The 26669-nt window shown below is 42.1% G+C and overlaps 1 pseudogene; it reads left to right on the top strand.

Annotated features, from left to right (window-relative positions):
- Window positions 1-271: 271 nt before the first annotated feature.
- On the top strand, window positions 272-15798 carry LOC101597761 (annotated as a pseudogene).
- Window positions 15799-26669: the final 10871 nt, after the last annotated feature.

Here is a 26669-nt window from a genome sequence, read left to right as displayed (position 1 = left end):
ACTTCCCAACTTTTTCACTGTGCCAAAGTAACAGCCATACCTATAAAAACCTTTGAAGCCGGGCGTGGTGGCGCACGCCTTTAATCCCAGCACTCGGGAGGCAGAGGTAGGAGGACTGCCATGAGTTCAAGGCCACCCTGAGATGACAGAGTTAATTCCACGTCAGCCTGGATCAGAGTGAGGCCCTACCTCAAAAAACCAAAAAAAAAAAAAAAAAAAAAAAATTTAGAAACCTTTGAATTTTGAATTTTGCTCTCTTCCCTGGCTAACAATGTCCCACACATACTCTTTGGAAATGCTGGGCAGCAGCATCACCAAGCCCCAGCTCTCAGCCAGACACATGACCACAAGGTAAAAACTAGCACTCAGGCTGGAAAGATAGCTCAGTTGATGAATAGTTTGTCTTGCAAGCATACAGACCTGAGTTCAATCCCCAGCACTCACAAAAAAATTTCTGGGCATGGTGTCTGCACTTGTAATTCTAGCACTGGAGAGGAGACAGGAGTATCCTTGGTGCTCACTGGCTAGCTAGTCTAACCTAATTTAGTGAGTTCCGGGCTAACGAGAAACCCTGCATAAGGGAGGAGGGGAATAGACAGTATTCCTGAGGATAACACCTGAGGTTATCCTCTGGCCTCTACATCCATACATGCACACACACCATACCTATCCAAACCAAAAAAAAATTGCATGCAGCAATTCTCTGGGCGCCAGTATTTTCTGGGTACAAGGACTCAGTGAATCACAGTAGAATAGTCAACACTTGCATTTCGCAAAGGAGCTTTGTGCTCAGTGATCACACTCCTTTGCAGGTCAAACAACAGATTTACTTGAATGCAACTGCATCCTAACTGGAGGATCATCTGTATTACAAAACAAAGTAGTTCAAGTCTGTAACCCGCTTTGTCAGAATCTGACAAAATTGTATCTACCTATGTCATGTAATATCTTGATGATACCATGTTTTAAACTATGAAACTTGTTCCTTGAAATTCCTGAAAATGAATTGTGTGAAATTAAAAATTTCAAATGGAAATAATTAATGCTGAGCTTGGTGTGGTGCCACATGCCTTTAATCCCAGAACTTGGGAGGCAGAGTTCAATGCCAGCCTGGGACTACATAGTCAGTCCCAGGTCACTCTAAGCCACCGTAAAACCCTACCTTGAAAAAAAATAAAATAAAAATGCTGAGAAAGTAAAAACGAAAGCACTCTGACGTTCAAATTTAGGAGAGGAACAAACCTAGATTCAGAGGAAGCATCTTGATCTAAATGATTGCTATTACTGAAGAAATAAAATGTACAGGAAGTGCTACCTTAAAGAAAACAAGAATCAGGTAGAGTGTGGTAGCAGAGGAAGAAGATTAGCATGAATTCCGGGCCAACCTCAGCAACAGGATAAGACTCTGTTGAGAGGCAGAGAAAGGAGGGTGAAGGAGGAGAAAGCGCAAGTTCTAACGTGTAGAGGATTCCTATTGGGTGCCATGAAAGTGATCTAAATTAACATAGCCAGTGATCATGGTTACACAACCCAAACATATAAATGTGATATGCATCACTGAATTGTACACCTTTAAAAAATGAATTTTCATGACCTCACAGTGATGTTATCTACATAACACCTGCATAATTGGAGGGGAAAAAAAACAATAACATCAAAATAGAAGGCAGGCCAGGCAACCATGGTGAATGCACACTGAAAGGCTAGGTAGGGATAGCCATGAATTTGAGGCCAGCCTCAACCCCATAGGGAATACCTGCAACCCCACTGAGGGGAGGGTCCCCAGAGGAATAGGGCCAGGGAAGAGGGAAAAGAGGGTACCAACACATGATGCATCCATCCGAAATATGTTGTTAATAAAAAGTGAATGAAAAAAAATTCGAATAAGCCAGGTGTAGTGGTGCACCCAGAACTTAGGAGGCAGAGGTAGGAGGATAGCTATGTGGTGGAGGACAGCCTGGGTAGAATGAGAACTCTACCTCAAAAAAAAAAAAAAAAAAAGTCCCAGAAAGATTTAGAAAAATAAATAAATAAAGCCTGACCTGGTGACACACACTTTTGGTCCCAGAACTCAGGGACCTGAGATAGAAGGATCAATTTAGTTCCAGGCCAGCCTGGGCTGGATTGAGAACATGCCTTGAAAAAAAAAATAATAATAATCAAAAATTTAGAATAAAGTAGCCTTTCTTTCTTTAGTATTAAAATTACCAAGCCAGAGATGCAAAGACATATTTTCGGAGTACAAATCAAGGGAAGATTAATTTTTGCCTTCGCCATGGAACTATGTGAGTTTAGACTCAGGAACATGATTTTAACCAGACCCTAACAAATATCAGTAGCACCTTGAACTAAAACCTACATGGACTGATCATTTGAAGACTTTAAATTTCCTCTCTCAAAGGCGCAGGCTCTTCATCTTAGTTCACCCAACTCTCCAAACCAATCACAGTGACCCACCCTTTTTTTTTTTTTAATTTTTAAGTGAGGCTTTGTGACCTATTCTTGTCTCGATCCCTAAGACTACCCACTAAAGGTTTCTTCTACTCTCCTGTATTTCCACACCCCAAAATCAGAATGGAAAAATTACCCACTTGTCTTTCTGCTGGTCTGCAGCTGCTCAGACACGCGCTCCAAAAGCAAAGGCCTCGGGGATGCCGCGCTTCCAGGATGCAGACGCAGACCACCCGCTTATAAGCTGCGCCAAGGTCCGCTTCAGTTGCGATAACCAATCAGCACCGAGCACGCCCACTTGACCTAGTCACACTCTATCCTGATTTGCTGGATTGTTTCCTTATTTATTTAAATAGCCTACATATTTATTTACCTAGATGTCCTCAGTACTTTCATTTTATCACATATGAATGCATCTACGACCAGCGCTGTGGTCGGACACTCTCCTGGAGTCTCTGAGGGATGATTAGGATGTGTGATGTTTCAGGGGTAGTGGGCCCCAAACTCTCTACCTGCACAGTTACATCCCAATCTTTTGGCATCACAGTTTCATGTTTGCCACAGGTTGCACATGGATTGATATCTTTAAAAAGATCAAACAAACCAGGCGTGGTGGTGCACGCCTTTAATCCCAGCACTTGGGAGGCAGAGGAAGGATCACCATGAGTTCGAGGCCACCCTGAGACTACATAGTTAATTCCAGGTCAACCGGACCAAAATGAAACCCTACCTTGAAAAACAAAACAAACAAACAAAAAAAAGATCAAACAGGAGGGGCGTGGTGGGGCACACCTTTATTCTCAGCACTCGGGAGGCAGAGGTGAGGTAGGAAGATCACTATGAGTTCGAGGCCACCCTAAAGACTACATAGTGAATTCCAGGTCAGCCTGGGCTACAGCAAGTCCCTACTTCGAAAAACAAAGAACAAAAAAAGTCAACCAGGCTGGGGATGTCACTCAGTGGTCCAGAGTTCACCATGAGTACGTGAAGCCCTGAGCGTATTTCCCAACAAAACAGAAGAAAAAGAAAATTTAAGCCAATAAGACAGCACTCAGCTCCTCCAAAGCAGAAATAGAGGCACCTTTGAGGCAAAGATCTGTGTAAGATCCTAACAATTCATCTCCAGCCAAACGTTTGAAGCAAGCCTGCAAAGCGGAAGTTGAATGACTGACTCTAATTTTCTAAACTGGAGTCTCCAAGACCGGACCAGTAAGGATAAAGTTTCTCCTTTCCTCCTAAAGAGAGCGTGAAGGACAACTGCTCTTCCAACCAGTAGACTGCTAAATCACTTTCCCACCTTAGGCTTTGGGGACCCCCCTCCATGGCCTTGGCAGAGGACATGGCCTACCCTTGTCCTTCAGTGGAAGGCCAGAAACTAGCCGCTGCTGCAAACTACCAAGAACATGTTTCTAGGACTTGAAAACACTTTACCTCTTCTGGTGGTGGGGAAGGAACTCCTGACCTAAACCACTTTATTTCTTTCTTATTTTTATATATTTGTGAAAAGTAATGACAGTGATCTCCAATGTATGGCAAATGTTTAAGAAGTTTCATGTGGTTTCACTCTAAACTCTACTTTTCTTCTCTCTCTCTCTCACAAAATCTCATGTAGCCAAGGATGACCTCGAACTTCTGCTTCTACCTCCCAAGTGTGGGATTATAAGCATGTGGCAACATAACCAACTCTAAAATCTCTTAATTACAAAATCATGTACCAAGTATCTATTCCATATTTTATCTCATTGTCACTCAAACTGTGGTCTTCAAAATTGTAATGAAAACCTACTATATGATTAAATGGAATTCCTAGTCCCACTACAGGGCCCCAAAATAAGTATCTACATTGTCACAAGATCCCTATTGGAAGTGTGTGGGAATTATCTTTTTTTAATATTTTTATTTATTTATTTATTATTGGAGAGAAAGAGGCAGAATGGGTGTGTCAGGGCCTCCAGCCACACAAACAAACTCCAGATGCATACGCCATCTTGTGCATCTGGCTTATGTGGATACTGGGTAATCGAACCTGGTTCCTTCAGCTTCACAGGCAAGTCTTCGCTTATGGAAGCTGTCAATAAAATGTTTTAAGAAAAGATTCCCAGCTAATACTGTCAACATAAAAATTTGAAAAAAAAAATACACTATGTACACTGATCTACCCTTATAATTCAGCAATAGTTCCTACCTCTGCTTTTTAAACCAAATAACACATAGATACATAGGTAAGTACATGATAGATAAGTACACAAACATCTGTGTTACTTCCATGTGAGCTTTTGGTTCTCCCCTTATTTTTTTTTTTCAAGGTAGGTTCTCATTCTAGCCCAGTATTACCTGAATTTTACTTTGTAGTCCCAGGCTGGCCTCAAACTCATAGCTATCCTCTTACCTCTGCCTCCTTAGTGCTGGAATTAAAGTCATGCACTACTATGTCCTGCTCCCCAATTTTTTTTATTATTTATGGACATGCTTAGTATGAAAACATCAGGTGTTGGTATCATCTGTTCCCTCATCCCTGCCTGCTTTCTGAAGGGGACCCTCCTCATTGGGGTCACAGGTTATCCCTGTGGGGATTGTGGATTATATGTTGTGGGAGCAGCAGTCAGTTATTGAGAAGAGGCGATGCCTCAGGCCATAATGTTCCAACTTGTGGCTCTAACAATCTTTCTATCCCCCCTTCCACAAAATTCCCTGAGCTATGATAGGGGCATTTTAAGTCTACTTCAGTAATGGGCTCTTAGGAGCCTCTGGATCTCTGCTTTGGTACGTGTTGTGTGTTCTCAGTGTTTGCCCCCAAATTTCAATCACATTGATTTAGCGAATTTGATGTTATCAGCCCTTTCATCAGTACCTAGGACTCAATTAGAGTATGTTGTGTTCTTAAGTTGATATACACATGCCTAGCATGCACAAAGCCCCAGGTTAAATCTCCAGCATTGCGTAAACCCGGCCTGCCCATAATCCAATCACTCAGGAGGTCTAGGCAGGAAGATGAAGATTTCAAGCTACTTAGTGAGTTCAAATAGCAGTGTGCGATATATGAAAAATTTCATGAACATGGCAAATGAAAGTGCATTAAGTCTATCAAATCACTGTCACTAACAAGAATCAGATCTTACAGTGCTCTGTCCTTGAATTACAGATGAAACGTCTTTTTATTCCAAGGACTGTTATTCAAAATTTTATGTAAGGAACAGAAATGCCTGGACTCTTGTTTAACTTTATAGGGAATGAAGAAGACATTGATAAGAATGGGGGAGAGGAACAAGAGTGTACAGGGTTTCCTGATTCTGTAGGATCAGCTTTGACAGGGGTTAAGCTGCTGAGGACTGTGAATCTCTCCTGTTGAGGTTTAGTTATTCTGAAAGGCGAGAATCTATAGTGTGTGCCCATCAGCAATTAATTAATGTTGTCAGAACTCACTTAGTCAATACTTCCATTTCTGATCCTGGAAATACACTCTCCTTCAGACCTTATTGCCCAGGTACTCCTGAACATCAAAATGTCAAAGAAAAACAAGAAGGATTTATCAGCTTGCACATACTTAGTAGGTTTCAGATTCATTTCAGAGAAAGAACAAAAACAGGCAGAACACTCTGAAAAATGGTGGAAGCACAAGTCTTCTATGCCACACCCCACAGCGTCTACTCTTATGTTTAACCCCCGGGCTCTAAAGCAAAGCAGGCATTGCATGAGTCTTGTATGAAAGAGACAAGCAGGAAAGGAGGAGATTAAGCCATCATTTGGAGGTAAAAGCAGCTCCAGTGCTAACTCAGCCCTTTCTCAGATATCTATAGCAGGCAAAGAAAATAGTGGACATGGGTGGCAGATGCTTTAAATTCCAGCCCTTGGGAGGCAGAGGTAGAGGTAGGGGGATTACTCTTTGTTGGAGGCCAGCCTGGGACTACAAAGTAAGTTCCAGTTCAGCCTGAGCTAGAGTGAGATGCTACCTCAATAAATAAATAAATAAATAAGAAAGAAAGAACGAACGAAAGAAAGAAAGAAAGAAAGAAAGAAAGAAAGAAAGAAAGAAAGAAAGAAAGAAAGAAAATAAAAGAAAAAGAAGAAGAAGGCTGAATAGATAGCTTAGCAGTTAAGGTGTTTGCTTGCAAAGCCAAAGGACCCACGTTCGATTCCCCAGGACCCACATTAGCCAGATACACAACGGGGTGCACACACCTGGAGTTCCTTTGCCATGGCTGGAGGTGGAGGCCCTGGTGTGCCCATTCTCTCTCCCCCGCCCTTTCTCTGTGAAATAAATAAATAAAAATATTTAAATAAAAGAAAGGAAAAGCATGCCTTTAATCCCAGCACTCAGGAGGCAGAGGTAGGAGGATCGCAGTGAGTTGGAGGCCACCCTGAGACTCCATAGTGAATTCCAGGTCAGCCTGAGCTAGAGCAAGACCCTACTTCAAAAAACCGAAAAAAAAAAAAAGGAAGGCATGGTCATGAGTACACATGGCAATGACCAGGATTATGATGAAGATAGTCCCTCATTTTTTTTCCTAATGTTCTTTTTTTTATTTTATTTACTTATTTATTAACAACTACCATGATTGTAAACAATATCCCATGGTAATTCTCTCCCTTCCCCCCCCCACTTTACTCTTTGAAACTCCATTCTCCGTCATATTCCCTCCCCCTCTCAATCAATCTCTCTTTTATTTTTTTGTCATGATCTTTTCCTCCTATTATGATGGTCTTGTGTAGGTAGTGTCAGTCACTGTGAGGTCATGGATATCTAGGCCATTTTGCGTCTGGGGGAAGCACATTGTAAGAAGTCCTACCCTTCCTTTGGCTCTTACATTCCCTCCACTACCTCTTCTGCAATAGACCCGGAGCCTTGGAAGGTGAGATAGAGATATTGCAGTGCTGAGCACTCCTGTCACTTCTTTCCAGCGCCATGGTGCCTTCTGAGTCATCCCAAGGTCACCATCATCTAAAAAGAGAAGCTTCTCTAACCAAAAGTGAGAGTAGCATTAATATATGGGTATGAACATTAAGAGAACTGCTCACTGGGCAGTTTGATAAGGATAGTATATAGATTTATCCAAACAGCAGCAGGCATTATGCCCCTAGGGCTCATGAATACCCCTGTTTTAAGTTTTCAGTATCAAGGATGTGTTCCCGTCCCATGGAGCAGGCCTCCAGTCCAATTAGAGGGCAGTTCGTTTCCACCATGACAGATATGCCACTATTGCACCCATTGGCTCATTTGGCCTGGCTTGCCAAATATAAGGCTTGCAGAGTCCACTGTTGAGTATCTTCAGTGGTGATTTCTCTTTCTCCCATTGAACTGAATGCAGAATGGCTTCTTCCAGCTTTCCGTCAGCTGGTCTGCATGGAGGAGGTTATCAGCTCAACTCCAGCAGGATTTCTCAGGGCCCTTGCAGCCCAAGTATGTGGAATCTTCAACAATAGGGTCTTGCCATTTATTCCTGGTGGGAAACTAAAGGACTTGGAAATTAGCCTCTCATTTTGTCATAAGTGTTGCAGGTCCAAAAAGAAAAAAAGAAAAGGCCCTGGGGCTAGAAAAATGGCTTAGCAACTAAGCGTTTGCCTGTGAAGCCTAAGGATCCTTGTTCCAGGCTTGATTCCTCAGTACCCACTGGTAAGCCAGAAGCACAAAGTGGAACATGCATATAGAGTTCGTTTACAGTGTCTGGAGGTCCTGATGCGCCCCATTCTCCCCCCCCCCCCGTCTCTCTCCCCCTCCCTCTTTCTTTCTCCGTCTGTAGCTCTTAAGTAAATAAATAAATAAAATAGCTGGGTGTGGTGGCTCACACCTTTAATCCCAGCACTCAGGAGGCAGAGGTAGGAGAATTGCCATGAGTTCGAGGCCAACCTGAGACTCTATAGTGAATTCCAGGTCAGCCTGGGCTAGAGTGAGACCCTACCTCAAAAAAACAAAATAATAATAATAGTAAATAATAAAATAAAAATCAATAAATAAAAAGCCCTAGCTCATGGTGACTTCCCAGGATCTTGGCTATACAAAGTAACCAATCCTGTGTAAACAGGATTATAACTCATCAGCCTATCAGAACTCCCCACATCCTTCCCAAGTAACCAATCCAATACTTGATTTTCACCCCCAAGGGTTTAAAAACTCCTAATCCAAGTCATTCTGAAGCAACCCACTCTGGACTCCTCTTGAACTGGGAGCTGTTCTGTTTCTGCTTTCACTTCCTAGTTTGCTAATAGACCCTTGTTTAACTTGATCTGCTGAGTCATTCTTTGTAAGTCACAAGACAAGAACTAGAGAGCCACTGGCTTGGCTAGAGTTAATGACCACTGAGTATCTGGCACTCTGACCCCTGAGCTAAGAAAGGTTCTGATGCTCACATAAGCCAGTAACACAGGAAGAGCAAAATAACACATTAGACAGAGAAGAATGGCATAGGGAATTGCATAGTTGACTCTTCTACATCATTAAACCTATATAGTCCACTATACTAGCCTCTTTAACTATTTATCCCTTCAGATATACAGCCTCTCGGCATCCTCAACTTACCTGTGCCCCTTTCCCATGTACTCTCATTTTACCCTGCTGTAACTCACACCCATGCAATACCAGACCCACAACTCCAACCTTTTCCTTCAGTACCTTAACTTCAACAAAGTTTTTGTTGTTGCCTGCCTGATTTATTTATTTATTTATTTTGAGACAGTGTCACATGTATCCTAGGCTGACTTCAGGATTGCTATGGTGGATGAGGATTATCTTGAACTTCTGACCCTGTGCCTCCACTTATCAAGTGCCGGTGCTTGGATTACATGCATGTAACACTATGCCCAGTTTTATACAATGCTATTGATCAAACTCCAGGCTTCACGCATGCTAGACAAGCACTCTGCTAACTGAGCTACCCACATTGTTTTTCATATGTTGCAAATAGTTGTATCATATTGGTGGCAGGTTCAAAATAGGAAGAACAAAAAAAGGGTATAATTACGGGATACTGGAATTCTTTCATATATGAACATGGTATTGAGATATACCTTGACATACTGATGATCTAAGTTTGTATATCAGTCAAACATTTTGTTATTTTAACAAGTACCTGAGTGAGACAATTTAAAGAAATAAAGGTGGGTGACTGGGGAAATGGCTTAGCGATTATGGCGTTTGCCTGTGAACTCTAAGGACCTGCGTTTGACTCCCCAGGACCCCATGTAAGCCAGATGCACAAGGGGGCACATGTGTCTGGAGTTCGTACGCAGTGGCTAGAAGCCCTGGTGTGCCCATTCTCTTTCTTTCTATCTGTCTCTTCCTCTATCATAAATAAATAAATAAAATATTTTTTTAAAAAGAAATAAAGGTGTCCTTTAGCTCATGATCTTAATGAATCTATGGTTGGCTACCTTTATTACTCTTTATTTGGTTGGTTGTTTTGATGTAGGCTCTCACTCTAACCCAGGCTAGCCTGGTACTCACTTTGTAGTCCCCAACTGACCTCAAACTCATAGCGATCCTTCTACCTTTGCCTCCAGGGTGCTGAGATTAAAGATATAGGTCACCATGCCCAGCTTATCATAGCCTTTAGGAAAGTTAAGGCAAAAATTTAATGGGGCAAGGGTGTGGTAGCTGTTTACCTCATGACAGCTAGGAAGCAAAGAAAAGTATTAGGAAAAGTTCAGGGTAATATATGCTCTTCAAAGGTATGCCCCAGTGGTTTACTTTCTCTAAGTAGGCTCTACCTTCCACAGTTCCACCACCTCCAAAAATGCCTATTTAAATTTTGAATCCATCAGTGGACTAATCCTTTGATTAGTTCAGACTAATTCTCTAGAAAAAAAATCTCAGACCAAGCCAACTGTGTGCTCTACTCATCTCCTAGGCAACTGTTAATGCAATCAAATTGTCAGTCGAAATTAACAATCACATGGTGGTTGTTTTTATTTATTTCTTTATTTACTTATGAGAGAAAAAGGCAGAGATAGAGAGAGAAAAAAACCTGGCCATGCCAGGACCTCTAGCCACTGTGAACAAACTCCAGATGCATGCACCACCTTGCGCATCTGGCTCTACATGGTTACTGGGGAATCAAAATTGAACCCTGGGGCTGGAGAAATTGCTTAGTGGTTAAAGCATTTGTCTATGAAGCCAAAAGACCCAGGTTCGACTCCCTTGGGCCCATATAATCCAGAAGCACAAGGGGCATATGCATCTGGAATTCATTTGCAGTGGCTAGAGGCCCTGTTGTGTGCCCATTCTCTCTCTTTCTTCTCTCTCCCTCCCTTTCTTTCTCTCTCTCTTTCTCTCTTTCCCTCTCTCTCTCTCTCTCTCTCTCCTTGCAAATAAATAAATAAAATTGAGCCCTGGGGGGCTGGGCCTTGCAAATAAATAAATAAATAAAATTGAACCCTGGGGGGCTGGAGAGATGGCCTAGTGTTTAAGCTTTTGCCTGTGAAGCCTAAGGACCCCGGTTTGAGGCTCGATTCCCCATGACCCATGTTAGCCAGATGCACAAGGGGGCACATGCATCTGGAGTTCATTTGCAGTGGCTGGAGGCCCTGGCGCTCCCTTCTCTCTCTCTCTCTCTGCCTCCTCCTCTCTGTCTGTCACTCTCAAATAAGTAAAAAAAATAAAACAAAAAGATTGAACCCTGGACCTTGGGTTTTGAAAGCAAGAGCCTAACTGCTAAGCCATATCTCCAGCCCATTTGCTTTTTTTTTGTTGTTGTTCAAGTACAAATTCCTAGGAATACAGGACAGAGTGAGTAAATATTAACGTTGTGTGTGTTTGTGTGTGTATGGTGTTTGTGGATTAGTGTGAGTTTCTAGCAGTATGTGTATGTAGGGGTGCATTAGTTATATTTATCATCACTCAGAAAAAAATACATGACAGAAAGACTTAAAGAGAAAAGATTTGTTTTAGCTTATGCTTTCAGAAGGTTCAGTCCATTGTTAGTTGGCCCCATATTCTTGGCCAGAATATCATAGCAGCAAGAATGTGTGGTGAAAAAGAACTCGTATCTAGAAGAGCAAGAAGCAGAGAGAGGGCATATAAAACAATGCCAGGGTGACATATAGTCCCCAGGGACATTCCCTTAGTGACCTACTTCCTCCAACTAAGGCTCACCTCCTACTTTTTAATCACCTCCCTATAATGCCATCACATTATAAGTCCATCAGAGGATTAATTCATTCAGTTCCTTACAGCCACTACGATCCAATGTCAGTGGAAGGACCCCCAGACTCCCACAGGCGTGTTTCGCTAGCCGCAAAGTGCTCTTTCATTTTTACTTATTTATTTATTTAAGAGAGAGGGGATGGGCACACCAGGCCCTGCAGTCACTGCCAACAAATTCCAGACTCATGAGCCACCTTGTGCATCTGGCTTACATGGATCTTGGGGAATCAAAACTGTGTCCTTTGGCTGTGTAGGCAAGTGCTAAGCCATCTCTCCAGCCCCCTAAGATGCTTCTTAATCCTATGAAATTAACAATGGAAGCCAGGTATGGTGGTGCATGCCTTTAATCCCAGCATTTAGCAGGCAGAGGTAGGAGAATTGCTGTGAGTTCAAGGCCACCCTGAGACTACATAGTGAATTCCAGGTCAGCCTTTAGTGAGACCCTACCTCAAATTACCAAAAAAAAAAAAAAAAAGGAGAGTTACCATCACAGAAGGTCAATGTGTTTTAAGTAGGTGTGCTTATGTGAATATGCTTTTTATTATTATGGATATATATATACATATATATATATATACATGTATATGTTTAAATTTTATGTAAGTGTAAATTTTTGTACAGGTGTGTGTGTGTAGTATAAGTTGATCACTATATGACTCTAACTTCTTACTTAGAAACTGAGTAGTATGAAGACTGTGGACCTAAATTAAATTGTAGAAATAAAAATGTTAAGCATTAATAAGGATTTATGTCTCACGGTTGTTTGTTTTTCAACACTGAACCAAAGAGTTTGTGCATGTCTAGACAAGGCCTCTACCACTAAGCTACATCTCCAGCTATAAATTACATTTCTTTATTTAAAATATGTATTTACTTGAAAGAGAGAGAAAACAGGTGCACCAGAACTTCTTGCCACTGCAAACTTCAGACGCATATGCCCCTTTGTGCACCTGGCTTTACATGGGTACAGGGAAATTGAACCTGGGGTCATCAGGCTTTGCAAGCAAGCATATTTCACCACTGAGCCATCTCTCCAGCTCCCATTATAGCTTACATTTCATAATTCATTACAAGACCATGTAGTGCTCGTTACTGAAAAATTCATCAATGCTTCCATGTTGCAGATTATAACTATCCAATGTTCGTGGCTTGTGTAAAGAGATTTATTTTTCCCTGGGTCAAGGAATAGGGTTTTTTTTTTGTTTATTGGATTTTGGTGCTGTGTATCAGTTTCTTGAGATATCATCTAGTCCAAGCTGGCTTCAAACTCTCCATATAGCCAAGGATGACCTTAAACTTCTGATCCTCCTGCCTCCACTTGCCAAGTGCTAGGATAAGAGGTGTGCACTGCCAGGTTTAACTTAAAGGTATAGTTTTGTTGCAATATCTGACACACATCATCTAGATTAACAGCTTAATGAGAATTGAGTGCTAAATGTTACGTGTTCTCCCTCCCTCCCCCCCCCCCCTCTCTTTGTCATTTTCTTTTGTTTTGTTTTGTTTTCAAGGTAGAGCTTCATTCTAGCCCAGAATGATGTGGAAATTACTCTGTAGTCCCAGGTTGGCCTCAAACTCACAGCAATCCTATCTCTAACTCCTGAGTTCTGGGATTAAAGATGTATGCCACACCTAGAACTTCCTTTTTGTTGATGTCTCCTTAAAAACCCATCTCTGACACTTCATTTGAGTGTCTCTGCACCTAAGTTAGTGACAGTGCAGCCCCATGGTAAATGACTAAGAAGAATCCCATTTTTGCATAGACTTGCTAGAATAACAAGGCATGCAAGGAGGCATGTGAGTTTCTCCACCACCTTAGTGTCTGTTTCCTGCTTCCCTTCTGTCTCTGAAGACCATTAGGCACTGGAAAGGAGCAGAATGGATTCAAAGGATCTGGTAAAAGGATTAGCTTACTTATCTCAGGCTGTCACTGGAATACTGGGGAATTTCTCTCTTCTTTTTCACTGTAGCTTTCTTTCTTTCACAATACACACATTAAGACCCACAGAGTTGATCCTTTTATTTATTTTTTTTCCTGAAACTACATTTTGGAGCATGTTTATTCTTTTTTATTATTAAGAACATATATTGTATGGACACATCATGTGTTAGAATCATTTTTCCCCTCCTCCCTGCCCCCATCCCGCAGGGGCCCCTCCTCAGTGGGGCTTAGGTGTTCCCCAAGGGGTTGTGAGTCATGCCAGTCAGTTACTGGGGGAAGGGAGCAGCAGTCCGTTATTGGGAGGAAGCAGTGCCTCTGGGCATGATGTCCCAACTTGTGATTCTTACAATCTTTACACCCCCTCTTCTGCAAAATTCCCTGAACTTTGATGGGTGAGTTTTAAGTCTACTTTAGTGATGAGCTCTTAGGAGCCTCTGGATCTCTGCTTTGGTAGGTGTTGAGTATCCTCAGCATCAGATAGCTTCACCCTGGCACTGATTAACAGGTTCACCATGGACTCTTGGCTTGTCTTCCCACTTCCTCTGTTGTTTCTCCCATGAAGGGTGGTTTATCTCCTGGGATCTTTCTACCTTCTGTAAAAGAAAAGCAGATTCTCCAATGGAGAGTAAAGTTAGTATAGGTTAAATTGGATAAGTGTTATTAATTTAGGGAGAGTTTGATAGATGTAGCCCCTCTTTTAGCTAAAGACTAGGGGGAGCTTGACATTGGGGAGCATAATCTTTGCTTTAATAGTATTCAGACCAGGTTACCAGTTCCAGCTATGGGTTCCTTTCCACTGAGCAGAACTCTTAGCCAATCAGAAAGCCATTGGTTACCCACCAAGGCTGTGTGCCACCGTTACACGGGTGTGTACTTCTTGTCAGGCTGGATGTTTCTGAGGACCTTAGTTGTTGGACACTACCCCCCAGGAGCTCGTGTAGGCTTTCTAGCTCTAAATGGGTTTTCTGGGGTCTGGTTCTCTTCCAGATTCCAGCCATGTCTCGCCATATTCTGTGCCAGCAGCATATGGTGTCTTCAGCAATAGGGGCTTACCTTTTACCTCAGGTGGGTAATCAAGTGATTTGACAGAAGCCTGTTTCGTTTTGGGGACCTTGTAGATCTCTCCCGTCAACAGCTCAATGTTAGTAGCCCCTATTTCGGCTACTATGAGTTATTATAGGTCAGATCCAAAGGGTTTTGTGTGTGTGTGTGTGTGTGTGTGTGTGTGTGTGTGTGTGTGTGTGTGTGGTTTTCTTTTTTGTTTGTTTGTTTGTTTGAGGTTAGGCTTCATCCCACCCTCTCTAGGGCTCTTCTTTGTGAGTCTTATGCTAACCAACTCTTTGGTCATCCTGGGTAAAGAAGTCCCTCAAATGAGTGCAACATTTGGGCAGAGGCGTCTGGCGCGTGGGGCAGCAGCAGAGCCACGGCACTCGCCCCAGGACGCCTGAGAGTTGGGGGTGGGGGGTGCTGAGAGAGAGAGAGTCCCCCCTGGGGAGGCTCCGCGTCCCTCGGGGCACCGCCGCCCTCATCGCCATGTGCTCCCTGGTGTGGTTCAGGAAGGACCTGTGCGCCGCGCCGCCAGGACGACCCGCAGGTGCAGAGCCTGCGCGCCCTTCGCCAGCCCGCTCCGCACGGTCCTTGCGCGTCCGGGCGGTGTTCCGATCGCCGTCACTGTCACCAGCGGCCACCTCGGCCTGCAGCTGTACCAGAGGCCCTCACCACCTTCCCAGACGTGGTGGTCGTGCGAGTGTCCACACCTTCGGTGCAGTCAGTGACATCACAGTCCTGCGGCACCTGGAGAAACTAGGCTGCCCTTGGTCAACCGCCACTGACATCTTAAACTGCAGATGAACAAATTCTGGACATTCCAGGAGCTGCCTGGACACGAGGTACCCATGCCAGGCACCTTTTCCTACAGTGGGCATGAAGACTTCTCAAAATGATGGACGAAGCTGAGCCCCTGGGCTACCCCGTTGTGGTGAAGAGCACCAGGGGCCACCAGAGGAAAGCTGTTTTTCTGGCTAGAGATAAGCATCAGCTCTCCGACATCTGCCACCTGGTCCGTCCTGATGTGCCCTACCTGTTCCAAAAGCATGTGGAAGAGTCTCACCGGAAAGACATGCGAGTGGGGGCGGCGGGCGGCCGGGTGACCAGCTCCATGCTGCTCTGCTCCCCAGATGGCCGGATGCAGAGCAACTGCCCCCTCGGGGGTGTAGGGGTCATGTGCCCGCTGACAGAACAAGGGAAGCAGCTGGCACTGAAACATCTCGATCACACCTTCCAAGGCTCAGGGTCCATTGTAGAAGAGGTGGTGGAAAGAATGTAAGAGCCAAAGGAAGGGTAGGATCCTTACAACGTGCTCCTCCAGACACAAAATGGCCTGCATATCCATGACCTCGCAGTGCCTGACACTACCTACACAAGACCATCATAAGAGGAGGAAAAGATGATGACATCAAAATAAGAGAAAGACTGATTGAGAGGGGGAGGGGTATGATGGAGAGTGGGGTTGCAAAGGGGAAAGTGGGGGGAGAGAGGGAATTACCATGGGTTATTGTCTACAATCATGGAAGTTGTCAATAAAAAAGAAAATAAAAATAAATGAGTGCAGAATTCGGCCTCAAACATTTCCTCAGGGATCTAGGATGTGTGTTTTCAATCTTCCAGAGTGGGCAGGGGTGTGTCCATTGGCAGCACCTACCTCCTGAGTATCTTCTAGGCCATCACCATCAGCCCCAGGGACTCTAGGTGGGCACAACTTAAAGTAGAAGCTTCCCAGAATATAGGTTGCTCCATTTCCCTGTGCTGGGTGCTTTTCATGCTGGTAAATCTCATTTTTCGCACACGTGTGAATGGCAGTGGAGAAATGAAAACATCACAAAAGGATATGATATACTGCTCCATAGAAGGGAGTAACAAAGTCATGCTCTGTGCAGCAGAGTCATCGTTCCTAGATATGCTGTGTTTGGGGCTCATGCTTGGGGACAGCAGCTCCATGGTTTTCATTACGTACAGACCCAAGCTGCTTGTCCAGCACACTTATAGAGACAATTTGTCTCATTGGTTATTTCCTAAGTCCAGAGCCACATACAGCATTCTTCTCCTGGTGGGTGCCTTTGCATCTTTTTATACACTTGCAGTTTTCAACTTTGTATTTTCTTTTTGGATAAGCCCAATAGTTTTCTGGTGAACACTTCATCCTTAGTCAATGTATGTTTTCCAGCTATCTGTCCCTTTGTTCTCACGGGTCCTGACCGCAGTGTATCCAGACTCTGCTTTGCCCAGATAAGAATACAAAATCCTCTAAGCTCATCCTAAACATCTATCTGTATACTTTAGCATTTTGTAGATTTTTTTTAATCTTTGTAGAGCTTTCAATATAATCACAAAACATTTATGTAATGAGAATGATGAACAATAGAATGTTTCAATCCCACAAATAAACAATACATAGTAAGGGCAATTATAAATTAACACCATGTGATTATTATATTAATATTGATTTTATTATAATTGTTGCAATATTTAGTTTGAAGATAAAAATATATGTTTCCTGGGATGGAGAGATAACTTAGCAGTGAAAAATGTTTGCTTGCAAAAATTGATGGCCCAGATTCAATTCCCTAGTACCCACAAAAAGGCCCTATCATTCTCTTCTCCCTTTCTTTCCTTTCAAATAAATAAATAAATTTTTTATGTTTATTTTCAAGGAGACAAAGAAAGAGACAGACAGATGAAGAATGAATGGGCACATAGGGCCTCTTGCCACTGTAAATGAACTCCAGATGTATAAGCCACTTTGTGCATCTAGCTTTATGTGGGCACTGGGGAAGTGAACCTAGTCCATCAGGTTTTACAAGCAAGTGTCTTTAACTGCTGCATGATCTCTCCAGCCCAGTAAAATTAAACCAAAAAATCCAGAGACAATATAGAGATTATAAGTGAATATTTGAATGTATAACAATCTGTCTTACATATTAAAGCTATGAATATACCCCCCCACAGTGAATCAAGATAAATCATTTTCCTAAGTTGTTTTCTAAGTTGTTTCTGTCAGGTATTTTGGTCACAGTAATGATGAAAGTGCTTAATATAATTGTCATTGAAAAAATGATTGTTTTATTAAGAGCAGACGTCATGTATCTCCAGATGACCCCTAACACACATGACTTTGCATTCTTGATCCTTCTGGGATCACAAGCAAGCTCCACCATGACCATTTTGTGTTGCTCAGGACCCTAACCCAGCACTCCGTGTATGCTCAGCAAGCACTCTATCAACTGAATTACATCTGCAGCCCTTAAAATATGTTTTTAAGACTGGAGAGATGACTCAGTGGGCTTGCTCACAAAGCCTGCTAGCTGGGGTTCAGTTCTCCAGTACTCACATAAAATGAGATGCACAATGTGGCACATGCATCTAGAGTTTATTTACAGCGGCAAGGGGTCTTTGCATGGCCATATTCTCATTTTCATTCTCTCTCTCTCTCTCTCCTTCTAAGTAATTTTATAAATTAATAAGTTAATTAAAATGAGTAATACCTGCTTCTAAGGCGAATTTAAAACACTGTTGTTTAGAAAAACCAGGTGACTGTTTATATATATATACTTTTTTTTTTTTTTTTTTTTTTTTTTTTGGTTTTTCGAGGTAGGGTCTCACTCTGGTCTGGTCCAGGCTGACCTGGAATTAACTCTGTAGTCTCAGGGTGGCCTTGAACTCATGGCGATCCTCCTACCTCTGCCTCCCAAGTGCTGGGATTAAAGGCGTGCGCCACCACGCCCGGCATGTTTATAATTTTTAAATGCATTGTCTGAAATTGCATGTATTTGTAAATCTATAGAAGGCATATTTTTTTTCTTTCTACTATAATGATTCCAAGTGGCCATGTGGCAAAGATTGGAGGGAATAAACACTCACATGCATCAAAGGTAATGCGTATGAATCCATGCTTATGAGGTTTATTTTGATTGTCAAGATGAGTGGATTAAAAAACACCTACATGCCCAGTGTGGTGGCACACCCCTTTAATCCCAGCACTGGGGAGGCAAATGTAGGTGGATTGCTGTGAGTTCAAAGCCAGCCTGAGACTACATAGTGAATTCCAGGTCAGCCTAGGCCAGAGTGAGACCCTACCTCAAAAAAAAAGAAAAAATCCAAAAGAAAAGAAAAAGAAACACCTATATCATTATCAAAGCTCATCTCTCCGTGTGTCTGTGATGGAGTTTCCAAACCAATATTGTGAAAGCTAACTTAATAAATGGATTAATCCTTCCATGGATTCATAGGATGATAGTACTAATATTGGGAGGTGGTGAAAGGTAAGAGATGGGGTCCAGTTGGGGAAAGGAAGTCACTGGAAGCACGTTCACCCTGGCCCAGTCCTGTGTTCTTCTTCACTGCTTCCTACCTCACAAAGAAGCTCCTCCACCGCGCCCGCTTGCCACCACCAAGTTATGCCCCTCAAGGGCCTGAGAAATGCAGAGCCAATGACCACAAGCTGAATAGATCAACCTTTCCTCACCTTCAGTTACTTTTTTTTGTCATGGACATGGAAAGCATTTAATGCAATTCTATGTACATGGAAACGGCATACAGTTTCAAAGCAAAGGCAGTTATTTCCCAAGCATAGCAATCATTTTAATATGTGTGTGTGTGCTGTTATAGAACAGATATAAACTACCAAGGGGTCAGTAGTTTAGAAAACAATTCACGTGATACAATGGGTACACCCTGAATCTTACAATATTAAAAAAATAAACTGTTCATCTAGGCGCTTAGCATATAGCATATATTAGATCATAAAGGAAGATGAAAATTCATGTGAGTGTTTGTGTGTGTGTTTTGTATTCAGTAACATTATGCTTGCTATCAAATTATATTAGAAATTTTGATAACAAGAAATTTAACAACAAACTGGGTGTTACACACCTGTTACACACGGTGTTACACACCTGTTACACACGGTGTTACAGGCACACACCTGTAATCACAGCACTCAGCACATGAAGACACAGTCCTGCCTGAGCTACATAGGAAATTTTGTTTTGGTTTGTTTTTGTTTTTTAAGGTAGGGTCTCGCTCTCGTCTAGGCTGACCTGGAATTCACTATGTAGTCTCAGGGTGGCCAAAAGCTCATGGTGATCCTCTTATCTCTGCCTCCCGAGTGCTGGCATTAAAGGCATGTGCCACTACATAGGAAAATTCTGATTCAACAAAGAAAAGGAAAAGGAAAGAAGTGTGAAGATAATACCAATTAGAATAATGACAAACTATTGATATTATATTGATAGTTATGGTGCCATGCTGTTTAAAATTATAAAGAATGTATTTTCATGTGTGACATTACTTCTATTGTAGCTAAATCTCTTCTTACTAGTCTATTAACTGTACTCACACACTATACTTAACAGGCAAAGTTAGTCTACTTGTGCTTAGCGCAATAACGGATGTAAGTGAGGTAGGATTTATCCGTGTAACATGGGCTATGTGTTGTTACTTTTTCCTTTCTTCTTCTCCATCTCTGTGTAATTGGAAACAAACAATTCACCCATGCTATACAAAAACTTTCCCTAGACTAGAATAAGTAATTACATCCAAAAAATAAAAGAAAGAAAAAGAAATTTATATCATTAGAAACAGAATATTTTATTGATTAAAGAGACTCTGAGGCCTGGCGTGGTGGCTCCCAGCAGTGGGGGGAGGCAGAGGGAGGAGGATCACCGAGAGTTCAAGGCCATCCTGAGACTACATAGCGAATTCCAGGTCAGCCTGTGCTAGAGCGAAACCCTACCTCAAAAAAACAGATAAGGGCTGGAGAGATGGCTTAGCGGTTAAGCGCTTGCCTGTGAAGCCTAAGGAACCCGGTTCGAGGCTAGGTTCCCCAGGTCCCACGTTAGCCAGATGCACAAGGGGGCGCACGCGTCTGGAGTTCGTTTGCAGTGGCTGGAAGCCCTGGTGTGCCCATTCTCTCTCTCTCCCTTTATGTGTCTTTCGCTCTGTGTCTGTAGCTCTCAAATAAATAAATAAATAATGAACAACAAAAAAATTTAAAAAAAAAACAGATAAAAGAAAAGAAAAAGAAAAAAAAATATTCTCAGTCCTCCACTCTCAACTCCTCCAGTTCAGGGCAGGGTCCCATGAAGTCTTTGTAATTGGTAGAAGAGATATATCTTGGGTGAAATGAGAAACAAAAATGAAGATTATGAGTCAGAGTTAATACAAAATGACAACTCCCAGATAGGCCATTTTTCACATCACACCCTTGTTTCTGTCACCTCCACAGACAACTCTATGGTTTGCTTAGTTAAATGAAAATTTCTAAATCCTCAGAACCTCAGACATTCTGGGATCAGGCCACGCCTCACATCCCCACGTTGCTATCAATTATTTCAAGTGAAATGTCTGAACATCAGTGTTACATGTCCACTTGTAACTCCCATGACTCATGACTCTAGTTTTCTACCTAGCCAAGCTTCCAAGGACACTCAAGAAACTCTAAAAATGCATCAAATGTCAAGATTCCAGAATAACTGAGACAAAGAACAAACAAGGAGCACACAACTACAAGCCAGGTGTGTGGCCATGTCCCTTCCATTTTGGCCCTGCTCCTTCTTCCTGGCCCCAAAGGCATGGAAGTGAAATGTGCATAGTCACCTAATCCTCTGGTGAGGCTTTCCAGTTCAATCCTGGGCATTGCAAGCCCCAACCCCCCCCCCCATCACAACTATGAGCTGAAAGGTCAAAGCCCCTCAACCCCTTGGTTGTCTGTCTTGACTCACCAGGAGTCATTCTGAGCCTAGTTTCTTGTGGTCTGCACCCATTTCTGACTGGACTTCCTCTCATGAGGGTACCAGCCCCATGCCCTTTCCTTTGTGGCCCTGATGTCACCAAACACTTACCATGTTGCTTTCCTGCTTAAAATTCCTCATTGACTAGAGATTCACGAACTCATTTGTAAAAATCCTGAGTGACTTACAACCCATATTCCCTTCTCCAAAGAGAGCAAAAGAAGATAATTGAAGGGAAAATGAAGAAATGTGTGGGGTTAGAGAGCAATGGAAAAATTTCAGGAAGAAAGTGTGGCAGGAGCCTAAGAGGATTTTAAGATTAACCTGAAAGTTCTGGTGACATGGCTCAATGGTTAAAGCATTGCGGGTTAAAGCAAAGTGGGCCTATTTGCAAAGTCCACTGGCCTGGGTACAATTCCCCAAGCCCATGTAAAGCCAAGTTCAGAAATTCACACAAGGGTCCAAGTGTCTTAAGTTCATTTGCAGTGGCAAGAGGTCCTGACACACCATAATTTCTCTCTGTTTTTCTCCATCATTTGTGTACTTGCAAATAAATATCAACCTGGTTTTTTTGTTTGTTTGATTAATTGATTGGTTGGTTGGTTGGTTTTTTTGGCTTTTTGAGGTAGGGTCTCACTCTAGCCCCAGTTGACCTGGAATTCACTATGTAGCCCCAGGGTGGCCTCAAACTCACAGCAATCTTCCTACCTCTGCCACCCAAGTGCTGGGATTAAAGGCATGCACCACCACTCCTGACCCAATATTTAAAAAAAAAGAAAGAAAGAAAGAAAGAAAGAAAAGGAAAGGAAAGGAAAAAAAAAGCCGGGCATGGTGGCACACGCCTTTAATCCCAGCATTTGGGAGCAGAGGTAGGAGGATCCCCGTGAGTTCAAGGCCACCCTGAAACTACATAGTGAATTCCAGGTCAGCCTCAGCTAAAGTGAGACCCTACCTCATAAAACAAACAACAACAACAACAAAAAAGATATGAAACCATTTGCCTAAAAGATTGGAAAACCCACCCCACCAAGGCTACAGATAAAGGACATATCATGTGTGAGAAAAGTACTCAATGATGGAAATTAATGAGACTCTCATGGACTGTCACCACTGAGCTTCTAATCTTGACCAGCTCCCTGGTCCATTTCTACCATGGAAAGTGTTTTCTAGTAATTTTTTTTATTTAATATTTAGCACTCAAAAGTCAAAATGTTCCTAAACTTTTCTGCTTGTTAAATTTTTAAATATTTACATAAGTATGTATTTGTGTGCACATAATGCTGGCCCTATACTTGAGATGGTCATTTAGCCTCTTGAATTTAGAGATCATTTTTGGAAGAGTTAGGCATTGATCTATGTTTCATGCTGAGGGAGTTAGAGAAAACAAATACTTTTGTAATTTGAACATGTTAATATATTCTGTAGTAAAATGTTGTTAAAAATACTGGTGGGAGAAAGCCAAGTGCCACATGTTCTCTCTCATATGTGGATCCTAGCTACAGATGATTGGGCTTCTGCGTGAGAATGAAAATGCTTAGTAGCAGAGGCCAGTAAGTTAAAAGGAGACATAAAGGGAAGAGAAAGGGAGGAGGATACTTAATAGGTTGATATTGTATATATGTAAGTACAATGATTGTGATGGGGAGGTAATATGATGGAGAATGGAATTTCAAAGGGGAAAGTGTTGGGGGGGGCTAGGGAGGGAATTACCATGGGATTTTTTTTATAGTCATGGAAAATGCTAATAAAAATTTAAAAAAAATACTGGTGGGAGCAATAGAAAAGTTCTAAAAATTAGAATGTAGGAATGATTTCACAATGCTAATCACAGAATCACAATGTTTGTGAAATCATGATTTTACAATGCTTATCATTGTTGCATATGTAAGGTTTCTCCCAAATGTGAACTCCAAGAATGACTTTTTTTGAGTTTGAGTTCTAACTAAAGGCCTTACTTGATAAGTCATATTTATGTAATTTCTCTCCAGTATGGATTGCCAGATGTCTAATGAGATAAAAGCCCTGAATAAATGACTTTGTCCAGTCATTACATTTGTAAGGTTTCTCTCCATGAAGTCCATGATGACTCACTGATCACATGTGTATGGTTTCTCTCCTGTTCAGCTAATCAGGTGTCTAATGAGATGGGAATCCCCAGTAATCACCTTGCCACAGTCATTACATTCCTCTCTGTGAAGTTCATGATGACTTGCTCATCACGTTTGTACGGCTTCTCTCCAGTGTCGATTAAATGTCTAGAAAAGTGGGAGTTGTGATTAAAGACTTTGCCACATTTGTTACATCTGAAGTACTTTTCTCTACTATGTTTGTCTTTTCTACCACTGAAAGTCTTTCTTTACATTATAGGTTATCCTTTGAAATTTCTCTCATTGCTTTTCCCCTGATACCCAGAAGTGTGCATGTTTTCCCAGCTCTAGGTAGAAATCTTGAATGTCATGAAGTTCATGTCTTTCTAATGTCTCTTTGAATTCTTCCTCCTTTATAGTGACTAGGGACCCTGATGCAAAGATTATCGTGCAAGGTTTGCTCTCCTATCTGAGCCTTCCAAGCACGCAAAATGGGGTGTGACATGGGTTGGTCCAGGTGTATGTGGACAGTGAAGTAAACATCATATGGAATCAAGGACAGGAAAATAAAAAAATGAAAGAGACCCCTTTAAAAGGTCTCCCCATAGGGCACAGAAGGGAGTAGAGTTCACAGAAGCCAATAACCATATTATCATCCATGAGGGGACTCAGTCTTTGTACCTTAGCTTCAGCCACAGGAGCACAAAAATATGAATAGTTACACGTCTGAACAACAGAAGATAGTGAGGAAAAGAAGTATTTTTGAGAACTCATAGTAAATAATTTTTTTACCTCAAGGAATCTTCTAATTTAAGATTTTCTGAAACATAACTTACTGCCTTTCTCTGTGCCTACCTGAGCTCTTACCTGTGCTTACAACTTTTGGGTTTCTTCATACATTCACCTCGTCCTCCACAGTTTGAGGCTGTCTCCTCCAGCTCCAGCTTGGTGATGGTACTTAGGCCAGGAACACAGACTCCCATTTATAAAATCAAAACACTGTTGTGTGTTAGGGCTTTACCACACTATAATTCCAGTCCCTTATTTAGGTAAGAAAAGAGTACATTGAAAGTGACCCTAGAAAAAAATATTTAACATATTCAACCATTGCCAACTTCTATCTGAAACTTGAGGGAACATTGTAATATGCACATAAACAATGCTCTTCCAATAACTACTAAAATGAAAACAGGGAAGTAAAAAACTAGGAGACCTTTATACTTTTATGGTTTTCTATAAGCCTTTATGAATTTTTCAGCTCTGGAACCACCAATGGCACATAAGGAAGGCAGGCTATCTAAAAAAGGAGGCACTTAAAAATCAAAGACCAGGGCTAGAGAGATGGCTTAGCGGTTAAGCGCTTGCCTGTGAAGCCTAAGGACCCAGGTTCGAGGCTCGGTTCCCCAGGTCCCACGTTAGCCAGATGCACAAGGGGGCGCACGCGTATGGAGTTCGTTTGCAGAGGCTGGAAGCCCTGGCGCACCCATTCTCTCTCTTCCTCTATCTGTCTTTCTCTCAAATAAATAAATAAATAATTTAAAAAAGAAATCAAAGACCAGAGGCCACACTGTGAAGCTTTACATATCACAGGCAGCAGGGTTTCAATGTCAACTGATCGATACTGAGGACTTATGAAGACATGTGTGTTTAGATACACAGAGCAGGTCCCAACTTCTGGAGGAAGTCCTCATCATCCAGGAAGACCAGGTGACTGTAGTTCTCCAAAATCAAAGCCCAAGATCCAGGCACCCCCACTCCTCCTTGCTGGGAGATGTGTACAGTTGCATCCCTAATGTCAACAGACCCTGAAATCAAACACACACACATATTTTACTAAAGGAAGATAGACAAGATTGGGTGCATTCAGGGTGGTATGGCTGTAGACACCAGGGAAAAATAGAGAAAATTATCATCTAGAAACACAATAACAGCAGGAAAGAGTTGTAAGGATCAGTATGGTTTAAAGAAATAATATGATAGATCCATGTAAAGATATTTTAAGCAAACCATATGTGTCTAATTTTATTTTATTAAAATTTTTCCCAAGAAGCTATGGCATCCTCCAAATTATGGTCAGTTTCTCATTTTTATGGATAGTACAAGTAACATACATATAAATAATCAACACATATTTGTTATATTTGTAGTATCAGAACTCATTGTTCTTCAAACCAACTGATATTCAGCATGTAGATGGGTTAGAGCACATGTGGTGACTCCAGAGATGGCAAAGTCTACAATGTATTCAAAGAAACAGAATCTTAAAATGGATGATGGACTGAAGAGATGGCTCAGGGGTTAAGGTGCTTTTCCAGCAAAGCCAGATGCCCAATGTGGTGCATGTATCTGGAGTTTTTTGCAGCAGTTAGAGGCCCAGTGTGCCCATTCATCCTCCCTCCCTCCCTCTCTCTCTCTCTCTTTCTCTCTATCTCCTTGTGAAAAATAAATAATGACAGTAATAGCAAGGATTAAAGCTTTTGTATAGCTCCCATGGACTTAGAATTACTTCAAATGCTTTACAAACACTAATGAGTATAACATAACAGCCTACAAGGAAAAGGAGTGTTTTCATAGTATTAGGGAACAACTATTCCACAGACGTATAGTCTTCTCGGGCCAAAGCAAGTACCTGAATGTAAAGGTCAGGACTTAGGTCAGTGAAGATTCCTAGCAGAACAGTTGCCTAGCAAGTATAAGACCATAGGTCTAATCCCCACACTACCCCAAGAAGGATGGCATACGGGAAAAGAAGGAGGGAAAGAGAGAACTTGAAGCTAAAAAAATTAACACTTAGCCAGGTATGGTGGTGAATTCCTATAATCCCACACTTGGGATGGAGAGGCAAGAAAACTGCTGCATAGCAAAACCCTGTCTACAAACAAAAAAGCAAGCAAGCAAAAACACACAGAAACAGCAACAAACGTACTTGGACAAAGTTTGCTAAGAAACTTGAAAGAAGTTCAAGCCTAATTGCATGGGTAGTGATTATACATGCATGAGCACATCAATGTATATAATTATTCAACGCATTACTGTAGTACAATAGGAAATATTTGAGGTAGTGAAATATACTTAAGAATTGCTTCCGCTTGCCTGTGAAGCCTAAGGACCCCGGTTCGAGGGTCGGTTCCCCAGGTCCCACGTTAGCCAGATGCACAAGGGGGCGCACGTGTCTGGAGTTCGTTTGCAGAGGCTGGAAGCCCTGGCGCGCCCATTCTCTCTCTCTCCCTCTATCTGTCTTTCTCTCTGTGTCTGTCGCTCTCAAATAA

Source organism: Jaculus jaculus, chromosome 14 (genome assembly GCF_020740685.1).
Source record: "Jaculus jaculus isolate mJacJac1 chromosome 14, mJacJac1.mat.Y.cur, whole genome shotgun sequence".
In the NCBI taxonomy this organism is placed as follows: domain Eukaryota; kingdom Metazoa; phylum Chordata; class Mammalia; order Rodentia; family Dipodidae; genus Jaculus; species Jaculus jaculus.
Note: the sequence above shows the minus strand (reverse complement) of the source record. Positions and strands in the feature narration are given on the sequence as shown.